The sequence below is a fragment of the Barbatula barbatula genome (genome assembly GCF_947034865.1).
Source record: "Barbatula barbatula genome assembly, chromosome: 3".
NCBI classification, from domain to species: Eukaryota; Metazoa; Chordata; class Actinopteri; order Cypriniformes; family Nemacheilidae; genus Barbatula; species Barbatula barbatula.
Genome location: NC_136764.1, coordinates 21,194,986 through 21,201,179, shown reverse-complemented (window position 1 = coordinate 21,201,179; position 6,194 = coordinate 21,194,986).

Here is a 6,194-nt window from a genome sequence, read left to right as displayed (position 1 = left end):
ATATTCACCGGTCATCTGTGATGATTTTGGCTGCATTTAATGAACTGTTTGTGTATGCATTGTAACCTCAACCTTTAATATCTTCAATGGCTGGCCCAGAATTGATAAACGTATGTGATATAATGACCAAAGCAAGCTGCACAAATAGGGACACAGACCATTTTATGTGTCTCAGAGATAATGTGACTGAACTGTGTTTTCTTGGAGCTTTCAGAAATGCACTTGTGGATGCAAAAACATCAGCGTTAGGATCGCAAATTAATATATATTTTGGAACTGGACAAGTATACTGTAGCTGAGCTGCACATCTGGAGTCCCACGTAAGTCCATGAGGCCATGCGCGTCCAGTCTGTTGAAGTCGGGTTTATTTTCTTTCTACTCAGCTTAACCCCATTGGGTTCCCTGTGGTCTGCACACACAGTTCTGCTGCATTTGCTCTTTCTTTGATTATCAGGAAGAAAGCAGTATATATTGTGCCAAACTTTCCTGAAGCGAGACAAAATTTGGCTTCTTCCACACAGACCTGCATTGACTGTGCCCCCAGTGTCCCCTTATAAAGGGCTCCCTTGTTATCCGAGACTTGATGAGACTTCATTTAAAACAGGGTCAGAAAAGAACATTACGTTTCACCAAGTGTACGACAGCCACTTTCATTACATACCTTCGTACGGTATCAAACTCAAAACAGTACCAGTTGGATTTCTGTCTCAGTTTACAAAATGAGTTTGAAAATTCAGCAGTATGGTCGCGCTTGGCTTCTAAAATATTTATTGTGACTCAGATGGAATAGGCTACTTTAACAGCGTCCCATGGGTTTTTGATACTGAATTGCCAAATCTGGAAAGAAGGGATTATTGTGGATAGTGTTAGTTGACAAGAATGATCATAATGAGGGAGGGAGGTGATGATGAGGCCCGAGTGACCTGAAGAGGGCAGTGTTGCTTTTAAACAACCGATTGAAATCAAGTGGCAACACTATACACTGTAAATTTGGGATGCTTAGTTACTGTAGAAGGATAGACCATCTTTCTCTTTTCCCTACATTTGTCATGAGTTTTCAACTTCATCGTAGTATCAACCTAAACTTTTTTATACAGTATTTGATAATTGTCATGAATCTGCCTTCATGTCATGTCTTTTCTTGGTCTTGAGGCAGATTCATGACGAAGTCTTATGTTTTATGTGAGAGAGAGATGTTGGTTCGATCGGCTTTCTATGTTCTCTCTCTGGTCCGTCACAGTCAGGTTGACTGTCTCATCCCAACAAATACTGTACACGGCATCAACAAATAATGAAGTTTAAATGATTTATTTATGGAGACGGGAGAATTATACAAGAGACAGAATACAGGAAAAGGGTCGTGCAAATAAATAAAATGTGGGAAAAATTGATAACTAAGAAAGAGGTCCAAATAACAGAAAAGATACTCTGGATATTTTCAGACCTCAAGGACCACAAAGAAAACAAGTTAATATGCACTTATACAGTATAACTAATATTTGTACATTTATTTAGAAAAGCTAAAGAAATTATAATATAATATATAGTTTTTTTCACGGTTCACGTGACTTGTCATGCTGTCAGTCTTTCACATTGCTGTTGAATGACTTTATGTCACTCCTGAGGTTTGATGTTGTTGAAATTAAACAGACACTGGACTGGAATGACCACTATACATTTAGAAATGCTAATAAAATGAACATTTTGAAAGGTCCCTTCATTTTTCCACGGCTTTATTTTCAGTGGTATCCCCGATGCATATTACACTGTGATATGAAACTTCTCTGACACAACTCTAAAAGGAACAAAGCAGGCAGAGAACACAGGCAAAATATAGCAAAGAACTGATTTTATAGGTTTGCAGACTTAAAATAAGAGGAATATCAGTGGGCACCTTTGTTGGTTGCTTGCCATTCCTTGATGGCTTGGTTGGACTGCTTTCCTCAGTCCTTCACATCCACCAGATCAAGATAAAGCCTCTATTTTACACTGTCCACAAGGGTTTATGTGTGAATGTGAGAAAAAAACATAAGTGAAATCAAATACCTCCTACAAACAGAAAAAGGTCAGAGATGACGTTGACATAAGGGCAAAAGCCCCTCTTTTGACCATATTATTAAGCAGCCCGGTTCTATAAGCAGCACCTCTTGTTGTTTACCTTTGGTGAAAGAAACCCCAGCACCCACATAAACACCACGACTTGGATGAAATCATGTCATCGCAGTGTACACACTGAACAGTGCATTTATGTATGCACTGCACAGTCAGCATTCAAAGTCACAGAGTTTACATTTTAAGATTTTCAATGATTTATGTTTGCGTTTATGATCTGTTTTCTAAAATGGTTAGTAAAACATCGAGTGTGGAATCATTGATGTTGTGATTCGAAATGTTTGCCAGTGCTACTGTATGATGTGCCAGTTTTAGGTGTGAAACCTGTGAGGATACATTTATCATTATGTGGTGTTTATGGGATTGTTCACCTAGAAAGAAAAATTATGTCATTTATTACCCTCATGTCTTCTAAAACCTGTTTATGAATCTTTCTTAAGTGGAACACAAAGTAATTTTGAGAAATGTCTCGGTGGTTTTGTGTCCATACGTCAATGGGGTCCAATGATGTCTTCATTTGTGTTCTGCAGAAGCAAGAAAGTAATACAGGTTTGGACATGGGGATGAGTAAATGATGATTTCTTTTTTGGGTGAACTATTCCTATATGTATGTTTGTATTGTTTGGGCTTCAAAAATATTTCCTAAATTCAAAGGCCAAATGAAAGTGTTCTAATATGATCCTGTTTTCTGAATGATTTCTGAAAAGTAAACATCATCTATGCATTAAATGTGTTAACTCAACCCTAGCAACTGTCTCTCATTTGTTTTACGACACAGAAGCAGACAAATGCCCTCTATCATTATTTCAAGACACAGTGTCGATTCTTGTTAAAGCAAAATGTAAGATTAAATAAAATAAATATTGATGAAAATAGCAGGTTTGTGTGTACTCTGCTCAGGTCAGCGACAGGAGGGCACCTTAAGCTTGTGCCAAACTTCAATATGCCTGTTTTAGCCATAGCGGAAAATTTTCCTTGGGTTCTTCGAGGGCATGCAGTGGGGGTACAGGGGAGTGGGCAGAGAACTCTTCGGTTTATACTTCTGTGTGAACACAGGGAAAACTTGCACAACCACCAGGCTGGCACAACCTCTGTGTGTGGAGGATCTTGACAAATACATCCAACAGCACAGCCAACATCACTTCACAGCTGAGGGCTTGAAGTGCAAAATATTTAGGAGACAAGTTGTGTGTGCATGCGTGTGTGTTTTACTCAAATAATATTTTTATATATTTGTCTTAGATGGAAAAGCACAAATAATACAAGTAATTAGAATTGTAAAATAATAACAATCTCTTTGTGTTTTTGATAAAGTCTATTCTAAATTTTACGGTTAACAGATAATTTTATCTAAAACAAATGAAGGTACTTAACATTAATATGTGTGTTTTGGGGAAATCCTTTACAAAAATCATTACTAATGTAGTGCTTTACCAATTTAGCTTCTGTAAAACTTTGGCTCAGATGTATAAGAAAAATAAAACAGTCCAAAGGAAGACAATTGTAGCCACAGCGAACGTATGAAATGACTGTGATTGGGAGACAGTTTTCAAAGATTTTAAGTTCATGAAGAGTTATAAAAGGCCATTTCGCATCTAAATCACAATATGAAACATTATTGAGATCTCTTCTCAAAGCCTAGAACAGACACACTTGAAATGACTGGGGTCTTACGCTCACGAGAGAAACGCCTCTCTCCTTAAAACGTAGTTTTAATTGAATCGTATTACTTTCTAAGTCAAACAGTTGCCCACTGATTTGCCAACAGGTAATGAGAATGACCCACAATTTCAGTACAAGCCATAAATCTGGGCATCAACAGCTGCAACTAAAATTTTGCTCTTGAAAGTAGATCCATAATGTGTCTCTAGGCCCAGATCAGGTTACTACACATTTCCTGTAATTCGCCCTTGTACAAGCCCATGTACAATGTCTTATTTTCAGAAATACCCTTACAAAATAGATGTATAGAATTATAACATCTGGAACCTGATATCACACTGCTGTGGGATATGATCTTTAGCTGGAGTGGATATTTATGTATATGCACCGTTAAAAATATTCCATTATCATTATAAAAACCAGCAATCCAAAGAAAAGCACCCTCCTTACCATGTTCCCGCTGTAAGTATGTTAGAATAATACTCATTAAAAGTTGCTGTGGTGGTAAGCTAGCAAACTACCTCTGCTTGCCCTTATGTGAAAGTACTCATTGTTCACCACACACTCATATACGTACACTAAATCTCCAGCCACATAAGCAGGTTCTGGGGATTTCATATGAATGTTTGAGCCATTTCTAGAAACTGGCACAGAGTGAAAATTGGTCACGAAAGATCTCACTTTTCTGTGCTGGGTGCTGCACGTTTTGTTAAGCCAGCCTTAAACACTACATTACATTTTACATTTACACTACATTTTCTTTGAAACACAACCTCGCCTTCTTTCTCCATCCACCAAATGCTCCATGACATGAAAAGAGTAAAACAGTGAATATCCGACACTGATATAATTCACTTGTGACCCCAAGGTGAACCATCGAGATTTTTCATTACAGCTTTATAATCACTGCCAAAAGTTCAAAGGTCACACCTAGACGGCATGGTCCACGGTTACTCAAAAGCTGTAGGTTGTCAATATGCCAACAAACATCGAAATAAAAGAACAGTTGTCATGATACCGTTGTGTTTATGTTATTTGTAATGTCACACATGCAAAATCAGTCCTCTTACGGATGTGCCGCCTCTGCATCCGAGTACAGACATATCCTTGTGTCCTTCCAGCTTCTGTTTCTGCCACACCGGCCTGTGAATTTTGACAGAGTTCTGATGCATGCCTTTTCTCTCTGGAGACCGCCATACAGATCTGCGCACGTCGCACTAAGCTTTCTGACCTCTCCTGGGAGGTTCCCCGCTATGCTCAGTTTGCAGGTTGATCCCCTGATAACTGTGGTCAGGGGGCTTGATTCCAAGAAGTGTGGGTTTATAAAGAGTGCGTTTCTATTGGACATTTTTCAGATTTTCAGGTGTCCACTTGGCGACAATGAATAGGCTGATGCAGTAGTGTCCCTGGTTGATGTGCTATTACGTTATTAAAAATAAAGTCCATAGAAGAACCAGTTTGAGGTCGACAAAGAACCATTTAGTCAAAGGTTCTTTCAAGAACCGTCTCTTTCTTACCTTTTTATAATCTGAAGATCCTCCAAATGTTCTTTATGGAACCATTTAGACAAAAAGGGTTCTTGACATTGTGAAGCACTTTTATTTTTAAGAGTATATCCCATCAAACTCCATGCATAGACAAGAAATGGCTTTTTGAATAGATGTCCACTGTAGTGACCTCTATACATAAAAGTGTTCATTGATTTTAAAATATAAATAATAAAAACTAACATTATTTGAAAATATACATGTTTTGTTCTTGTTTCAAAAATAGTTGCTAATAACTACCATAAGAATGTGATGAATAGGATAACTCTCATAGTCCTTATGTAGCAAAATATTAGCGACTTGGTTTCCAAAGGGCACAACCTTTATGAATTTCATGTTAAGGTATAACACTGCATAATGTATGTTGTGGAACAAAATGGGAAACACCACATACTATGTTTTACTCATAAATCAAATGCCAAATCTTTTCCAGGTTTTGGGCCACAAACTCTACGGCTCTATAGAGGGTATAGCCTCTGTATCACTTGTTGGCATTATGCGATCTCACAAGAGGCTGCGACTGTGAAATATTTCTTAAGTGCTTCAAAAACACTCTCACTTTACAAGTCTAACAATTTAAGTGGGGATATTAATTTAGATATGACAGCTATGAGGACGGCAAGAAAATACATGAACTGCACTGAGATCTTAGCCTGCAGGTAATGATCTTGAGATCAAGTGGAGGCCAGAGAGGAAATGAGAAAGGTGAAGATGAGCGACAGAGAGCCCACTATTACCGCTCGACCACATCTGTGCCTCACATGGAGGAAATGCAGTGCAGGAAGTGAGATTGAAATCATCACACACACTCGCATACACACAATGTGCCTCTTTGTCTGTGGCGCCTGTGCAAGCTGAGCGATTTAACGTGAA